The following is a 19048-nucleotide window of genomic DNA, read 5'->3' on the forward strand; positions in this document are numbered from 1 at the left end:
CAAAGGGCCACACTTGAGGACCTAGAGGGCCACATATGACCTCGAAGCTACAGGTTCCCCATTCCTGACCCAGACCATAGGCAGCTAGGGCTCAACGACTTCACTCTCTGTCTACCACCTATAGTCAATATGAACACTTATTCCATTGACAGTTTCACCCTTGTCTTGTCTGTCCAGGGCTTTGCTGTTGTTTTGCTGCTTCTTTACTGGACTGAGTATTTCACCTCAACTCATTTTGTTCTATATTTATCTCTTTTTTTTAATTAAAAAAAGAAGATGAAACATCCTGGTCCAAATTTGACAGAATTTTCTTTCTGGCAAACTGGAAACATCTGTGGGAGTTTCCCAGGTTAGAGCTGGTAAAAAGAGCTAGGCACATCCCTGTCTTGAGCTCACAAGGAAGGCAAATGTCTCTATTTCCTTCTGAGAAGTGGTGGTCGTGGAACACTTCCAATGAAACACTTGTAGGGTTCATAAAGTCATTGAGTAACATAAATTGTCATTGAGTGAAAGGGAAAAAAAAAGTTGGCAGGCACATTCCTGTTTTGTATTTTCTGCAGCTTCTTAATATGTTTTAAATTTTCTCTATATTAAGATAATCATAAAAAGCTAAAATATTTAAACAGAGCTTTACTTGATCCCAGAGTTTGATTTGTATGCTTAATTAGTTCCCAGACGTATGGTTCAGAGCTTCTTACAAAAACAGGGTAATGAATCAAGGTATATTTTGGTAGTGGATTAAATGATGTTATAGAGATATCCAGTCCCATCTTAAAGGCCTTAAGAAGCATCCCATGATCTTTGCTGGGAGCCTTTCTTGACATCTGCTTTAAAGACATCTCCAAAACTTTCCAATGACCACATAATAAAACAAAACTCTGTAATGAGATAGACATCAAGCATTAAAATACTTAGAATTCAACATTACATAAGGAATGAATAGCATTAGGGTGGCAGAAGTTCTACAGAAGCCAGAAGAGGTTAATTTAAAGGTACTCTCACATATGTGGGAGAGTGCTTGAACCAGCTCAAACAGTATGAGAGCTCATCATTAAATTTTCAGTGTGAGTGTTTATACTTTGGAAATTAACAGACTCTACAAATCAAGACCTGATTTATTGTTTTGTTGATCATCGAGACTCAAGAAAGTGATGGAGGAAATGTTAATAATAAAGATTAGACTTAAAACACATGCCATGGATACATTTCCCACCCCTATCCAACCTCCCAGAGCTGATTGTTAAACCTTTACCAGTAACCCTCTCTGCAAATAGGCAACAGTCTTGAATACCATTTGGAAATGTCCAATCAGAAATTTATCTGGTAGGCTTTGGAAAGGCTGAGCAGCATAAACTAAGGAGTGTTTTTCTCTTTCATTCATTTCTCTCAGTACTAGAACATTAGGTGCTTGGGGAGATGTAATCACTTTTTTCAGGTCACAAGAGAACAGAACATTTAAGATGCTATTAATGACCCGTGAACCAGTAGATGTGCATCTGAAAGTTGTTTTTCTAGTTGTAATGAAGAGTTGCCCTGAGTCACTGACACTGTGTGTGTACATATACAAGTGTGTATGCATGTGTATGACATACAAACTCATATTGCTTTTGAACAGTGTCATCTATAGCCATGGGGCCACAGTTCCAATTAGAGTGTAAAGTTAACTGAATGGCTGGGGACCCCATGATATTCCCTCTTTATCACTGTATTGTCACCAGGTTAGGTGAAATAAAATAAGATTTTATTGAGAACAAAGATATGCTGGAAAACGTCAGAAACAAGACAATGTGCCATGTACAGAACAGGTGAAGGAACTAGGGATATTTCTCTTGGGGAAGGGAAACATTAGTGGGAATATGATAGCTGTCTTCAAATATTAGAAGAGCTATTGTAAATTCACTTAACCAACAAGCATTTATGTTTTTTTATTTTTTAAATTTTATTAATTTATTTTAATTTATCAACAATCACTTACATATGCTTTTGAGTTGAAAATTTTTCTCCCCTTTCCTCCCCCCACCCTCCCCAAGACGGCGCACAATCTGATATAGGCTTTACATTTACATATCCATTAAACATATTTTCACATTAGTGAAGTTGTAAGTAAAAATTAAAACCAATAGGAGGAACCATCAGAAAGATGAAACAAAACTCAACAGAACATAAAAATAAGTGATAGTGATTCGACTTCCATAGTTCTTTCTTTGGATGTGGACAGCATTTTCCATCCTGAGGCCTCTTGAGATGTCTTAGTCCTTGTAATGCTGAGAAGGGTTCAGCTTAACAATATTAGTCATTGCATAACATGGCTGTTATCGTGTACAGAGTCCTCTTGGTTCTGCTCACTTTACTCAGCATCAGACCATATAAGTCTTTCCAGGTTTTTCTGAAGTCAGCCTGTTCATCATTTCTTATAGCACAATAGTATTCCATTACATTCATATACCACAACTTGCTCAGCCATTCCCCAATTGATGGGCATCCTCTCAATTTCCAATTCTTTGCCACCACAAAAAGAGCTGCTATGAATATTTTTGTACATGTGGGTCCTTTTCCCATTTGCTTGATCTCTTTGGGATATAGCCCTAGAAGTGCTATTGCTGGATCAAAGGGTATGCACATTTTTTGTAGCCCTTTGGGCATAGTTCCAAATACCAACAAGCATTTATGAAGAATCCAGCATGTGCTAAGGACTGAAGATACTGGGGGAAAAAATTAAACCATTTCTGACCTCAAGAGTCTTATATAGTATTAGAGAAATAACATGTACAAATAAGTCTGTGCACATATATGTATATGTATATGTTTGTAAATTCAAGGTAATATAGGGAGAGGAGGCATTAGCTACAGTGGGGATTGAGAATGGTCTCTTGCAGGAGGATTTACCTGAGGTGAGCTTTGAAGGAAGTGAAGAATTCTAAGAGGCAAGGAGTGAGGAAAAGACTGCATTTCCAGCATAGGCAAAAAAGCATGTACAAAAAATTCAAGACAAGAATGGAATGTTGTAGGCAAGGAACAGCAATGATGCCAGTTTTCCTGGACCAGAGAGGGCATAAAAAGGAGGGTAATAAGTCTAGGTAGGTTGGAACTAGACTATGAAGGCCTATAAATGTCAAATGGAACAGTTTGTTTTTTGGTCCTAGAAGTAGTAGGGAACCAATGGAATTGTCTGAGCAGGGGATTGACATGGTTAGACCTGGGCTTTAGGAATATCCTTGTGATAGCTGTGATTGGAAAAGGGAAATGCCTGTGTCAGAGTGACTGTTTAAGAGACTGTTGTTGCAACAGTCAAGGCAATAAGTGATGAAGGCCAAACTTAGGTGGTGACTGTAAGTAGAGAGAAGGGAATGGATATGAGAGGTATTATGGAAGTAGAATCAATAAGACTTGGTAACTAATTGGCTATGAGGGAGGATGATTAACTGGAAGAGTGGCAGTACTTTGACAAAAGAAAGGAAGTTAGGAAGAAGAGTTGGTTTGGAGAGAGCAACAATGCTAGCTATAGCAACAAGACAAGAAAAAGAAATTGAAGGAATAAAAATAGGCAGATGATATGATGGTATACTTAGAGAACTCAAGACAATCAACTAAAAAACTAGTCAAAACAATTAACAACTTTAGCAAAGTTGCAGGATATAAAATAAACCCACAGAAATCATTAACATTTCCATGTATTACCAACAAAACTTAGCAGGACAAGATAGAAAAAGAAATTAAAGTTAGACCAACTGCAGGCAGTATAAAATACTTGGCTAAACAAGTTGTGATATGTGATTGTACTTTAAAAAATGATGAAGGGAATGGTTTCAGAAAAACCGGGGAAGACTTATATGAACTCATGCAAGCAGAACTAAGAGGAAATTATACACAGTAACGGCAATAGTGTAACAATAATCAACTATGACAAACCCAGCTACTTTGATCAATTCAAGGTCCATGACAGTTCCAAAGGATTCATGATGAATACAACTATCCTTCTCCAGAGAGAGAACTGATGAACTCTGTGTGCATATTGAAGCATGTTTTCTTTTATTTTTTTAAATTTTTTCTTGCCTTTTTTCTCCCACAACATGACTAATGGGGAAATGTTTTGTGTGACTCCATATGCATAATGGTTATCATATTTCTTGCCTTCTCAGAAGGGTGTGGGGAGGGTAGAGGGAAAGAGAGAATTTGGGACTGAAAATTGAAATTGAAAAAGAATTATAGCAAAGAATCAAAAACTGAGGGTGTGCCTATCAGTTGGGGAATTGTTGAATAAGTTATGCTATATAAATGTGATCAAATACTATTGTGCAGTAAGAAATAATAAAGAGGATGGTTCCAGAGAAACCCAGGAAGACTTGCTTGAACCAATGAAGAGGGAAGTGAACAGAACCAGGATAACAGTTTATACAATGACAACATTATTATAAAGACAAATAACTTTGAAAGACCTAGGAATTCTGATCAGCATAATGACCAACCATGATTCCAGAGGACTAATGATGAAATATGCTACCAAAGGTCACATAGAGAGATGAAGGACTCAGAATACAGATAGAGATTTTTTAAAACATGGCTAGTGCAGGAATTTGTTTTGTTTGACTAGACATGTTTGTGACAGGGGTTTTGTTTTTCTTTTTTTTTTCTCAGTGGGGATGGAGGTGAAGGACAGAGGGAGAAAAGGGAAAAAAATTCTGATTAAAATTAATTAGAAATAGAAAAAGTTTTTTAAAAATGTCAAGAATAATGTTTTTAATAGATTTCATCAAAACAAATGCTTATAATATCCAAGTTGTATGGAATGAAAAGCTTTCTAAACATAGAGAATTAAAAGACGAGATAAAAATCACGTAGGAAAAAGCTAAGATATATTTAGTACTTGTCATTCTGTCTGCTACTTAAGTCGTACCAACAATGCAGTCAATGAGCCTTTGGAAAATGAGCTTATAAATTAATACTTATATTCAGTGACAAAAAGCAGTCATTTTATCTACTTGTCAAATAATCCACAGAACACGAAATGTAATAGAGTAAATGTAAAAGTATAACAACAGGATAGTGACTGGCCCCAGGATCATTCATTTCTGATCTTCATTGAGCAAGAAAAGAAGAGTGATTTTTCTATGAAAATAATAACTTTATATAGTCATTTATAGTTTGCAGTGGGATTTACAAAGCTATTTCTTCCAAATAGTGAGATATCTACTATTGGTATTATCATCCCATTTTCCTTTTGGTTAAAGTGAAGCTCAGAGAAGTTGAGAGGTTAAACAAAGGTTGCTTGATCAATTGGTCAGCGCATTATTTTGTATCAGCCACATTTCTGAGTACATGAATGCTCAATGGATTCTTATAGAATGGAACCATGAATTCCATCTTCCTCCACGTTACATCTTGAATAATCATTTAGTGTGGCCCCAAGTTGAAATAGTTGAATTGTCCAAAGAATTGTTCAGCACCTTGTTGGAAGAGAGCCTTTAGTGCAGTGTTTTGCTCTGCCAAATCAAAAATCTTTTTATAATCAACAAACAACAAGTACAATGGGTGACATATTCTCTATATCTTTCAGTCATCTACATTCATTCTCTACATCATTTACAACATGGAAAATACATGGTTTGTTGTAAAACAACAATTACGAAAGCCTGCTTCTTCCCTCATCAAGGATGCTCTCTCTATATATTTAGCCAATTTTCACAAAAGTTTTGTGTAACAGTGTAGATAAGTATATAGATCAATAGTTATTAAAGTTCTCTCAACAAGTTTTTAACAAGTTATTAATTAGTTCTACAAACTTCATGCCTTTGGTATCTTTTTCTCTTTTTGATACTTTGTGAATGGATCCCTCAACTCATAATTGTGTTGCTCCCAACACAGATCTATTCAGTATATCCTTAGTCTGATACATCTGCTTTTTCCACATTTATTCTCTTTAAGACCATTTCTCTATCCCATGCAAACACATACAAATCCAGATATTACACTTTAAGAATAGTGGTTCTATTGTCTTTGATGATAAAGATAGTCTGTTACAAAAATATCTGCATTCCTTAATGAATATTGATGCAAAATTTTAAATAAAACACTAGCAAAGAGATTACAGCAATATATCAAAAGAGTCATACACTATGACCAGGTACGGATTCAGGCCTCATTCAATATTAGGAAAACTATCAGCATAATTGGCCATATCAATAACAAAACAGAAATCACATGATAATCTCAATAGATGCAGAAAAGGCCTTTGACAAAAAACAGCACCTATTCCTATTTTAAAAAAAAACACTAGAGAACGTAGGAATAAATGGAGCTTATCTTAAAATGATAAGTAATATTTACCTGAAACCATCAGTAAGCATTGTATGTAATGAGGATAAGCTAGAAGCCTTCCCAGTACAATCAGGATGAAGTAAGGATTCCTATTATCACCTCTATTATTTAATATTGTACTAGAAATGTTAGCTATAGCAATAAGAGAAGAATAAGAAATTAAAGGAATTAGAATAGGCAATGAGTAAACAAAACTATCACTCTTTGCAGATGATATGATGTTATACTTAGAAAATCCTAGAGAATCAACTGAAAAACTACCTGAAATACTTAACAACTTTAGCAAAGTTGCAGATACAAAATAAACCCACATAAATCATCAGCCTTTTTATATATTACCAATAAAGTCCAGCAGCAAGAGAGAGAAAGAGAAATTCCACTTAAAATAACTGTAGACAATATGTAAAATACTTAGGTGTCTACCTGCCAAGACAAACCCAGGAACTATATGAACACCACTATAAAACACTTCACACAAATAAAGTCAGATCTAAACAACTGGAGAAATATCAATTGCTGTGGGTAAGCTGAGCCAATACGATAAAAATGACAATTCTACCTACATTAATTTACTTACTCGGTGCCATACCAATCAGACTACCAAAAATATTTTGTAGAGCTAGAAAAAGTAGTAACAAAATTCATCTGGAAGAACAAAAGATCAAGAATATCAAGGGAATCAATGAAAAAAAATGTGAAGGAATGTTGTCTAGCCATACCAGGTATCAAACTATATTATAAAGCAGTAATAATCAAAACTATTTGATACTGGCTAAGAAATAGAGTGATGGATCAGTGGAATAGATTAGGTACACAAGACACAGTAGTACATAATCATAGTAATCTAGTGTTTGATAAACTCAAAGATCCAAGATTTTGGAACAAAAACTTATTATTTGACAAAAACTGCTAGGAAAACTGGAAAATAGTGTGGCAGAAACTAGGTATAGACCAACATCTTACAACATATACCAAGATAAAGTCAAAATGGGTACATGATTCACACATAAAGGGTGATACCATAAGCAAATTAAGAGAGCATGGAATAATTTATCTGTTAAGATTCATGGAGAAGTTAAGAATTTAGGACCAAAGAAGATATAGAGAGCATTACAAAATGTAAAATAGATAATTTTGGTCATGTAAAATTAAAAAGCTTTTACATAAGCAAAACCAATGCAACCAACATTATAATGAAAGCAGAAAACTGGGGGGAAATTTTGAAATAAGTATCTCTGATAAATGCCTCATTTCTCAAATATATAGAGAACTGAGTCAAATTTATAAATTTGTATTTGTAAAAATACAAGTCATTCCCCAAGTGATAAGTGGTCAAAGGATATGAACAGGCAATTTTCAGACAAAGGAATCAAAGCTATCTATAGTCATGTTTTGAAAATGCTCTAAATCACCATTAATCAGAAAAATGCAAATTAAAACAACTCTGAGGTTCCACCTCACACCTATCAGAGTGGCTAATGTGACAGAAAAAGAAAATGTTGGATGTTGAAGGAGATGGGGAAAAGTGAGACACTAATGCACTGTTGGTGGAGTTGAGAACTGATCCAACTATTCTGGAGAGCAATTTGCAACTAGGCCAAAAGGGCTATAAAACTGTGCATACCCTTTGATCCAACAATACCGCTGCTAAATCTATATTCCAAAGACATCCCAAAAAGAAGGGGAAATGGACCTAATTGTACAAAAATATTTATAACACCTCTTTTTATGGTGGCTAAGAATTGGAAATCAGAGGGATGCCCATAAATTAGGGAATGGCTAAACAAGCTATGATATATGATTGTAATTGAATATTATTGTGCTATAAGAAATGACAAGCAGGATGATTTAAAAAAAACCAAACAAACCTGAAAGGCTTACATGAAGTGATGCATAATGAATTGAACAGAATCAGGAAAACATTGAACACAGTAACAGTGACATTATTTAATGAAGAACTGTGAATGATTTAGCTATTCTCAGCAATCCAATGATCCAAGACAATTACAAAGGACTAATGATGAAGCATATTATCCACCTTCAGAGAAAGAACTGATGTTGATTGAATACAGACTGAAGCATGTTATTTTTTCACTTTCTTTCTTTCTTTTTTTTCTTTTATTTGAGTCTCCTTGTACAAAATGACTAATATGGAAATGTTTTACATAATTGCACATGTATAACCTATATTTGACTGCTTACTGTCTCAGGAAGGGGGAAAGGGAAGGATAGAATTTGGGACTCAAAACTTTAAAAATGTTTTAAAAATTGGAAAAATATTTGCAGATCTTTTCCATTTTTCTCTTTTTTGCTCATCTTCTTTGCATTTTTATCCTTAAATGTCCTGTGGATGACTTTGCTTAGTTGATTCTCTTACCAAGTTTATTTAAACTGCTTTTTCCTTCACTGATTTTCTCTGCTTATTAAAGCAATGCTGTTCATACTCATCCATCTTCTTTAGAAGATTTTATAAGCAAGTTTATATTCTGCACCAGTATTGCCTTTGGCTACAACCTCTCTTTGCTTGGAAAGTAAGCCAAGTATTTTCTTACTAAGGCAATTTTAGACTTTTGAAATTCTCCTTGTTAGGAAAATTGATTTACATGGGTTAAGCTTTGATATAAAATTATTTTAATTGATGTTGATGTCCTTTCTGCTGTCCGTGTCCCATTTTTCATTACCAATTACTTATTTAAATAGTTCTGAATTGAGTTGTTTCAATTGCATGCCATATATTTTCTTTCATTATCATTCCTTTTTCTGGCTTTTCATTCATTCTTATCTTTCCTCTGACAAAGGGGTAGCCTAATCGTATACAGGCAGCTGATTCAGAGATGATTTCCACATCAATAATGAGTCCTCTCCTGCCCCTTAAAATATAATCAGTTGTATTATGTGTGATGTTATTTCAAGTCCTAGTGTTTGTAAAACAAAACAAAACAAAATAAAACATGAAAAGCACGGGCACTATAAAATATTTACACTTTCATTAACCTCCACTGTAATACTAACATATTTGTATAATACTTTTTTCCAACTTTTTAAAGTTCTTTTATATGCCTTAACTATTGGGTCCAGCCATATTTCTCACAGGGCACTTTATATCCTGCCTTTCATACTGGCTGTTCATTGGGCCTGGAATGTTCTCCCATGCAACCTGTGACTTAAAATTCCTGACTTTCAGGGCAGGTAGATGGCACAATGGATAGAGCACCGGCCCTGAAGTCAGGAGGACCTGAGTTCAAATCTGGCCTCAGACCAAACACTTGACGCTTACTAGCTGTATGACCCTGGGCAAATCACTTAACCCCAAATTGCCTAACCAAAAAAAAATTCCTGAATTATTTAAGACTCGTCAGTTGTTACCTCCTTCAGGAGACCTTTCCTAGTCACTCCAGTGCCACCCACTATAAGGTTACCTTTTATCCACTCTGTACACCTATTTATCTTCTTTATACTGATTCATATGTTATCTTCTTCATTTGAGTATACACTCATAGAGGGCAAGGATTATTCTTGCTTTTTCTTTGTATCCTTAACCCTTACTACAGTGTCTGGCACAGTGTTTAATAAATACTTGTTGATTAATTATTAATTCTATTTTATAGAATTAGCAGAAAAGTGCTTGGGGACAGGGATTATTTGGGAGTTTTGTTGTCATTTCCCCCTAGTACCTAGAACAATACATGAAACATAATACTTTTTTTTCCTTTTGGCTAGGCAGTGGGGTTAAGTGACTTGCCCAGGGTCACACAGCTAGTACGTGTTAAGTGTCTGAGCCTGGATTTGAACTCAGGTTCCCCTGACTTCAGGGCCAGTGCTCTATCCACTGTGCCACCTACCTGCCCCTTGACACATAATACTTGCTAGTGTTATTCAGTCCTGTTTGACTCTTTGTCACCTCATGGACCAGGACTCCATATCCCTCTATCCTCTACTATCTCAAAGTCTGTCCAAGTTCATGTTCATTGTTTCCATGACTCTATCTATCTATCTATCTATCTATCTATCTATCTATCTATCTATCTATCTATGTGTCTATCACTCTGTTGATCCATCTCATTCTCATTCTATGCCATCCCCTTTTCCTTTCACCTTCAATATTTCCCAGCATCAGAGTCCTTTTTAATGAGTCCCATCTTCTCATTGTGTAGCCAGCATATGTCAGCTCCTTGGCCGAATGGTGTAGCTTCTCATCTGTAAAAGGAGGGAGCTGGGCTAGAAGTCCTCTGGGCTCCCTTTCAGGTTTAAATCTCTGATCCTTTGAATGTTTCATAGATGTGTAAGACCTTTCCTTCTGTTTTTGTTCTCCTTGGGGCATATCTTTAGTAGTGGTATCGCTACATTAAAGGGTATGTACAGTTTAGTGACTTTTCTAGTGGAGTTCCAAATGGTTTTCCAGAAGAGTCAGATGAGTTTGAGACTTCCACCAACAGTCCATCAGTATTTCCATCTTCCAGCAGACTCTCCAACACTTACCATTTTCACCCTTCGTCCTGTTTGTAAATCTGAGAGGTATGCGGCAAAACCTCAGAGAGATGTCTTAACTTAAATTTCTCTTATTAATTACTCATTGGAAGCATTATTTTACATCCTATTTGTTGATACTTTGTCAATTGCCCTTATATACTTTAACCGTTTTCTATTAAGCCTGTTTCCTTATCTGTAAAATGAAGTAATTGCACTACATGATATTTCTGCTAACCTCTAATCTCACATCTCCAACTACCTTAAAGACATCTCAAATTGGATGTCTTAAATTCATTATGTCCAAAATGGAACTTATTATCTTTTCCCCTAGAACCGTCTCTCTCCCTGCCCCACCTTCCCTATGACTCAGAGGGTAACACCATCCTCCTAGTCTCTCAGGCTCACAACCTGGGAGTCATCCTAGACTGCTCACTATTTCTCTCACCCCCTCCCATATCCAAGCTATTGACAAGATTTGTCGATTTCACCTTTGCAACATCTCTCATATAGATTCCCTTCTCTTTTCTAACACTCTAGTGCAGATTGTCTTCACCTTATATCTGGACTATTGCAATGGCTGTTGGTGGGTCTGCCTGCCTTAAGTCTCTCCCTACTCCAATCCATTCTCCCATTCATCCACTAAAGTTATTTTCCTGAAGCACAGGTCTGACCGTATCTCCCTTCTCTCCACTCAATAAACTCCAATGGCTCTTTTATTGTTCCCAAGAGCAAACCAACATGCTGTTTGATATTCAGATCTTTCAAAATCACTACCCCTCTTACCATTCCAGTCTTTTTACACCTTACTCCCGAGGTGTACTTTTTGATCCAGTGACACTGATCTCCTGCTGCTCCACAAACAAGATACTCTGTATCTTGGCTCCAGGCATTTTCTGACTGTTCTCCATACCTGGATGCCCTCCCTTCTCTGCTCTGCCTTACTGACCTTCTAGTCTTTTAAGCCCCAACTAAAGTCTCACCTCCTATACAAAGCCTTTCCCAATCCCTCTTAATTCCAGGTGTTGTTCAGTCGTTTCTGACTCTTTGTGACCCCATGGACCATACTGTCTATGCGGTTTTCTTGACAAAGATACCGCAGTAGTTTGCCATTTCCTTCTCTAGTAGATTAAGGCAAACAGAGGTCAAATGACTTTCCCAGGATCACATAGCTAGTAAGTACCTGAAGCCAAATTTGAACTCAGGAAGATGAGTCAGGCCCAGTGTTCTATCCACTGAGCCACCTAGCTACCTTAATTCCAGTACCTTCCTTCTAATAATTATCTCTTATTTATCCTGAACTTAGCTTGCTTTTTATATATTCATTTGCATGTGGTCTCCCCTATTAGACTGTAAGTTCCTTGAGACCAAGGACTGTCTATTGCCTCTTTCTATATCCCTAGTGCTTAGCATAGTGCCTGGTACACAATAGGTGCTTAATAAATGCTCACTAATTAATTGATTATTACTTTCAACTCTAAAATTTTATGACTTCTAAGTGTGTGTTAAAGGTAGGGAACTATACAAGTATAGCCCTACCCCACCCTTCCCAGACACACGTACATCTAGTGGGGAAATGAGTTCCCATTGGTGTGTAGTTTAAGAACTGGTAGGCGTGCTGTATTGGTTAGGTTATTTTAATTTAAAATGATTATACTATAACTGCTAGGTGATTGAAAAAATTTGGCCCATAACATTAATTTGGTGGATGTTGCTGGTGGTGAGCATGTATTCTTGAGTCAGATTCACACTAAATTTCCTTTAACTGTAGTCTAATTTGATAAGCTGAGTGTGTTGCACTCAGTCTGTTTCTTTCCAATTCACTCTAAATGTCAAGTATAATAAATTTGCCTGGCAGTAGGTAGGGTCTAACTAAAATGGCTTGGTGTTTTGAATGTACATAGAGGACCAAACGGAGCACACATGCTTATGTCATCACTGCTGCATGCCTTCCAATCGTTGGAGCTGGCATCTGACATTCTACTGAGCAACAGTCACGTTCATGGCAAGAGGAAGGGACCCTTTTAAAGCAGCAGAGTGCTATCAAGATGGCGCATTATAATGTTGACCATCTCCATCAGATTCGTGCAAAGAGCAGGCCTTAGATGCCACATTCCACAGCACTTTGAAGCACTAATAATGACGATGATAGCAGAAATAAGAAGAGGCAGCCTGGAATAAAGAATAGAGGGCCAGCATTAAAGTCAGAAGGCTTGGATTCAAATCCTTCTATATTAAACTAACTGTATGGACAGGTCATTTAGCTTTTTAGTGCCCTGGCCAACTCTCTAAGATTATAAATTACTTATAAATTGCAAAGCTATATCAAAGGAGGGAATTTCAATATTCAGAGTTCCTCAAACTGATAAATTACAGACCCAGGGATTAATGATAACAGCAATATTTCTGTAATATTTTATAGTTTATAAATGAATTCAAATATTTCTTTGGCCTCTCACAATGATTCTTAAGTTTCATTTAAGATTTACCAGTAATATTAATATAAGTAATTTAAGATTAATAAGTAATATTAATATTATTTACTCCATTATGTGGAGAAACTGAGGCTTTGGGAAATGAAGTGGCTTACTCAGTTACAATGACAGAGAGGGACTAAGTCTTTTAATACCAAATCTATCACCAATGTCACCTTTGTTCTTTTGAACAAGAAAGATAAGCACAGTGTCAAAGAAATCACTTGGAAGAGTCCAAATTGATTCATCATGCTTGTGCCTAGTATAATGGAATTAGTAGTGACCCTAGAGTCAAATCCTGCCCTGGGTTCAAATCTTGCCCCTTTCACTAAACACCTGCCTGACCTTGAATAAGGCATTTAACTTCTCTAAACCTCAGTTTCCTCATCTATAAAATGAGAAGGTCTGTGGATTTTTAAAAAACATTTTCATAGCTGTATTTGAATATAATTGATTTCCATTATAATCCATTGTAAATTCCATTTTTCCTTACTGTGTGCATTGAATAATGCTATTCTGAGAAGGTGGACTTTGGCAGAGTGCCAAAGGGGTCTATGATGCAAAAAAAGGTTAAGAACCCCCATTCTAACTGGTTCCTGAGGTTCTTTCTAGCTTACAACTCTGACCCATGATGCTATTTGAGGCCTGATCATAGAATCAAAGTCCTGGATCTGGAAGGGAACTTGAGGATAATTTAGTCCGACACCCTTATTTTATAGATGAGGAAACTGAGGTTGAAAGGTGGGAAGTTTATAAATATTTATTGGGTTGGGTTGGGCTGGAAAGTGACTTATCCAAAGTGACACAGCTAATGGGCAGCCAGAACCAGAACTGAATCCCAGGTCTTTGACTCCAATGTTTTTTCTATCTTAAGTACAAATTTCTGACAAAATTCCTGGATTTGTGAGTTCCTTTTTTCCTCTGGCTCTCTAGAAGTGAATTTCTTGCCCCAAAGTGTTATGAACAGTCCTTAAAAAAGTCACCTGGGAATTTACTCCTATCTTTAATATAGGAAAACACCTTTGACTCATGCATCTGCCCAACCTTGTTTCCATCCTGCCTGGCCAGGCTCCACTACTAAGTCATTTGGCAATATAGACAAACATAGGCCAGAAGTATTAGGGTGGGAGTGGGGAGAGGCTGATAATAAAACCTCATTATTATTATTTTAGTAATAAAAATCTTATTCTTTTGTACTCCATTAATTCAATACCTGTAATGATTGTTAGGGCCTGTGTTGATGTTTGCTCCTCTTCCCCTCTCTTTCATACAACTTTTTTTTTTCTGAGAAAATGCAATTTCATAATGTAAGCCAGCAAGGTTGGAGATCTTTAAAATTACTTGAATGGATGGATGAATGAAACATTTATTAAGTGCTTACTACGTGCAAGTGCCAGCATTATGCTAAGTGTTTGGGATAGTAATAGAAATGTCAAACAGGCTCTGCTTTCAGGGCACTCACCTTCTAATGAAAGAGATAACACATATGGAAGGTTTCAGCTGCAAGTGACATGGGAAGGACCCAGGTAATGCTTCTTTAATGCCATTTCTACTGATAAAATCTTATCAGTTTCTGATGCTGAACCATTTGACAGTGCCAAGGACTTTGGGGACAAGAACTTTCTTTTCTAGGTCTTTAATAGATGTGACTATAGCACCTATAAAAGCAGTTGCCATCTCCACTGTGGTTGCTTCCCAAGGATGATGGGGTTAGAGGCACTGATTTTCCCACAGTTCTCGGATTCAAGGTCCTGAGATGTCTGCATCAGGATCTGAGGAGAGATGATGCTCAAAAGTAGTGGTGGTGGTTTGATTTGCGTGGAGCATGCTCTCTCATCTCTCTCTCTCCCTCTCCCTCTCTCTCTCCTGCTCTATGAGTGGCAGTTAGTTGGCAGTTGGCGGGGTTGGCTTGCCCCTTTTCCATAGGAGTTGCTCCCTGGGATGATGGCTTTAGGACACAGATTGTTTTCTATCCCTTTCAAGCAGTTTGGCCATACCCAGTGACAACCAAACCATCCCCATCAATATGCTAATTGCACATCTTTTTTATTCATTAAACAGCCTCCTCCCATCGCCCTAGTAGGGGTAACACTTGGCAAAGCATTCTACCTTGCTGGGTTGTTGTGCTTTGTAAACTTTAAAGCAATGATTTACTACAGAGGGATTACTATTCTTGAAGCATTATAATTTACCTAGTATGAGTAATAACAAATCCCATCTCTATAGCCCTTCAAGGTTTGTACATCACTTTTGTGGGTAATACCAGTATTATTTATCTCACTTTTGAAAATAGATGAGAAAACAGGCATTGAGATCTTAGGTGACTTGCTTAGGGTCACATAGCTAGTAAAGGTCTGAGTCAGGATTCAAAACCAAATTTTTATCTTGCCCCAGGATTTCCTTCCTAAATCTTTCTACTTGCCACTTAAAACCTTTCTACTGTGCCACCATTATATACACTGGGGTACATGGGGTGTTCATACCTCTGGTGTGGGGGCTTGCCGAGTCCTTTTCAGGGCTGCTCATCCACTTTTGGTGTCCACCTTTCACCCAACTCTCACCTGTGGCCCCAAGAAGCTGTAGCGTGCTCAGCAGCCCCACCCTGGTAAAACTGTCTTGGCAGACAGGCTAAACCAGGTTGGGGGTAACCAACAGGCCTCAAACATGTCAGTTAGTTAGAGGGGGGTGTCTACCTCAAGCATATGGAGACTTCCCCTGAGAACAGTTTGTTCCAATGGCAATGAAGGCAGCTGAAGCAGAGAGCTTAAAGCTCGGTGAGACATTGGAGACACCATGGTCATCCACTGCATCCCAGGCCATCCCCAGTCATCCTGACTTTTGTCCTGCCACTGGACTTTGAGGACTCTGTAAGAGGGAGGGAGGCTGATAACTTTGTGAGACTCTGCCTCACTCAAATCCAATTCACACTCCAGTCAAGACATCACCAGTAATATCACGAATCTCTTTGAAACAAAGGACAAACAACAATTATGCACACTGCTGTCTCTCAGCACACTATATAGATCTTTATGATCATAGACCTAGGGCTGGAAAGACCCTTAGAGGGCATCTAGTCCAACCATCTCATTTCACAGATGAGAAAACTAAGGCTCAGAAAACTTAAACGACTAGCCCAGTGTCACACAACTAATAAGTGTCGGAGGTGGAATTTAAATGCAGATCTTCCCTATCCAAAAGTCTTGTACTCTAGTCACTGAGCACAACTATTTCTTTCTACTTTTTTTTTCACATTTCAGACTTTTCTCAATTAATGGGCCTTCCTGATGTGTCCAAATGAATGATTTTTAAAAATTGTATCAACCTCACACATATTCCCTTCTCCCTGCCCCAAATGAAGAACTTGCTTAGGAGAATCAAACATGTGACACCCCCCCCCAAATAAAGTCATGAGTCTAGTATGGACTGAGGAAGATTAACATTCAGGCCCCTTGATGAGACCAGAAGGAGGGGTACTTTGGAGGAAACTTTGGAATTTTGAGCCTCCTTCCTTTTATGAAGTCCTGTTTTGCTTTCTCTAGGGAATTCCTGTCCAGCTGGATAGTCTAAGGAGCCAGGGCGACAGCCTGTGGTAAAATAGAAGAATGTCAACTCTTTAATCCTATTGATTCCCAGTTCCTTTTGATCTCAGCAGTTCCTGCTGCTCAGGCAAGTAAAAGGTGGGAAAGGGGGAGTTGGAGGTTGGCTAGTCCCTGAGGTTTCAGAAGGGAAATCTTTCCATTCTTGTTTTCTAGACTACTTGGAATCTTGGATTCTGGATTGTAAAATCCTACAGGCTCAACCTTAGAGACTTATGCTCTTAAAGAAAAAAAAAAAGGAGGGCGATTTCAGTTTTATTCTGTCTTTCAAAGAGTGTCTTATTCTGCCTAAAGGTAGCTTGGATAACAATATCCAGGGGATAATGTGGCAATGCATTTCAATTCAACTTAATTCAACAAACATTTATAAGCATCTACTATTTTCAGGGCACTGTAGTAGACAGTGCTGTGTCCACAAGGCAGAAAGAAAGAAAGAAAGAAAGAAAGAAAGAAAGAAAGAAAGAAAGAAAGAAAGAAAGAAAGAAAGAAAGAAAGAAAGAAAGAAAGGAAGGAAAGAAGGAAGGGAGGGAGGGAGGGAGGGAGGGAGGGAGGGAGGGAGGGAAAGAAAGAAAGAAAGAAAGAAAGAAAGAAAGAAAGAAAGAAAGAAAGAAAGAAAGAAAGAAAGAAAGAAAGAAAGAAAGAAAGAAAAAGAAAGAGAGAAAGAAAGAAAGGAAGGAAGGAAGGAAGGAAGGAAGGAAGGAAGGAAGAAAGAAAGAAAGAAAGAAAGAAAGAAAGAAAGAAAGAAAGAAAGAAAGAAAGAAAGAAAGAAAGAAAAGAGGGAAGGAAGGAAGGAAGGAAGGAAGGAAGGAAGGAAGGAAGGAAGGAAGGAAGGAAGGAAGGAAGGAAGGAAAATAAAAAAGTTCCTTTCTTCAAGGAGCTTACATTTCATTGGAGCAGCAAAATCAAAATCAGATAAGAATCAATATCACTCCTCCAACTCTTAGATCCTGGGAAAGTCCAGACCTCTGTTTCTCCAGCTAAATAATGAGGAATTGGTTTCCAGATCCAGAATTCTAGCATTCTATGTTGGGATGAATGAATGAAACCTCATATATTAAGTGCTTGTTATGTACTGTGTTAAGCTCTGGAGATACAAATTGAAAAGTAAGACAGTCCCTACTCTCAAAAAGCTCACACTCTAATAAGAGAAAAGCATAAATATAAGAGGTTTTAGCCAGTAGAGTGAATGGCAAAGCTTAGTAGTACTTAGGGCCCAATGGCAAGGCAAGGTAATATATCTTCTTTAGTATCATTTCTATTAATAAAACCATTTCTGTTTTTGTTATCCTTGGGGGCTTTGAGCTTACCTGCTCAGTGGTGACAATCGATTGAATTTGGAGTTGGTGGTGGTCATGATGGCAAGGCCCCTCCCTCTAGGGGTTGCTTCTTTGCATAATGATTTGAAGTCAGACTGGAAACAAGACTACTGGATTGGGCAACACTGCTATTTCTGGACTTTTTGGGTAAGGCGTCTTGGGCTGTCTCCACCAAGATGGAAGTGGTAATCATAGTAGTCAAGCCAGTGGCAGTGGTTTGATCTGCCTGGTCAAGACTTGTCTCTCTATCAAGGCACTTTGCTGCTTTAGCTAGGCTGGCTTGCCTGCCCCAATGGTGACAGTTTGTTGGCAGTTGGTATTAGTGATGACATAGATGAAGAGACCCTTCTCCACAGGGGTTGGCCCTCTTGGATGATTGCTATGGGACTGGGCTGGAAGAAGATCTGGGGATCTAGGGGCAGTGCTATTCCTGGAGCTCTTTGGCTTACCTATAAAGTCACTTGGAGTCTCACATCCCTGCACTAAGTCAACACTGACTGCTCTGCATATATCTGTTTCCCTATGTTTTCCCAGGAAGAGTTAAAGAAAGTGCCAAATGAGGCCAGCTTTCCTTGGGAACAGAAATGAAACTCTAAGAAGTTTGTACTACCTACCTCATAGGGTTATTCTTAGGCAAGTACTGAATAGTTGTAAGTGATTGCTGTTATCGAGGTCCAGGTTTAGTATTGAGGTCTGTCACCAGACGGCACAGAAACACAAAGATGAGGGCATTCTCTGTGCTGTCATCTGTGCTGAGAACTCATTCTGAGATCTTGCAAGGACAGTGGCTCCATGTCAGCAAATAAAGCTCGTGATCTATGTTTTCTCCATTTGGTCATGGAGGGCAGAGTGCTGGCTTTTGAAAAGAGAAATAAGCATC

At 37.7% G+C, this 19048-nt stretch overlaps 1 long non-coding RNA gene across 3 annotated transcripts in view; it reads left to right on the forward strand.

Annotated features, from left to right (window-relative positions):
- The window catches only part of LOC110209557 (uncharacterized), a 72310-nt gene that overhangs the window by 45993 nt on the left and 7269 nt on the right, over nt 1-19048 (forward strand). For all 3 annotated transcript variants that reach the window (XR_013485246.1, XR_013485247.1, XR_013485245.1), the window contains one exon: nt 16796-16922. This is a non-coding gene — a long non-coding RNA (uncharacterized LOC110209557). The remainder of the gene's footprint in view (nt 1-16795; nt 16923-19048) is intronic.

This window comes from Phascolarctos cinereus, unplaced genomic scaffold (genome assembly GCF_003287225.1).
Source record: "Phascolarctos cinereus isolate Bilbo 61053 unplaced genomic scaffold, phaCin_HiC Scaffold_3;HRSCAF=262, whole genome shotgun sequence".
In the NCBI taxonomy this organism is placed as follows: domain Eukaryota; kingdom Metazoa; phylum Chordata; class Mammalia; order Diprotodontia; family Phascolarctidae; genus Phascolarctos; species Phascolarctos cinereus.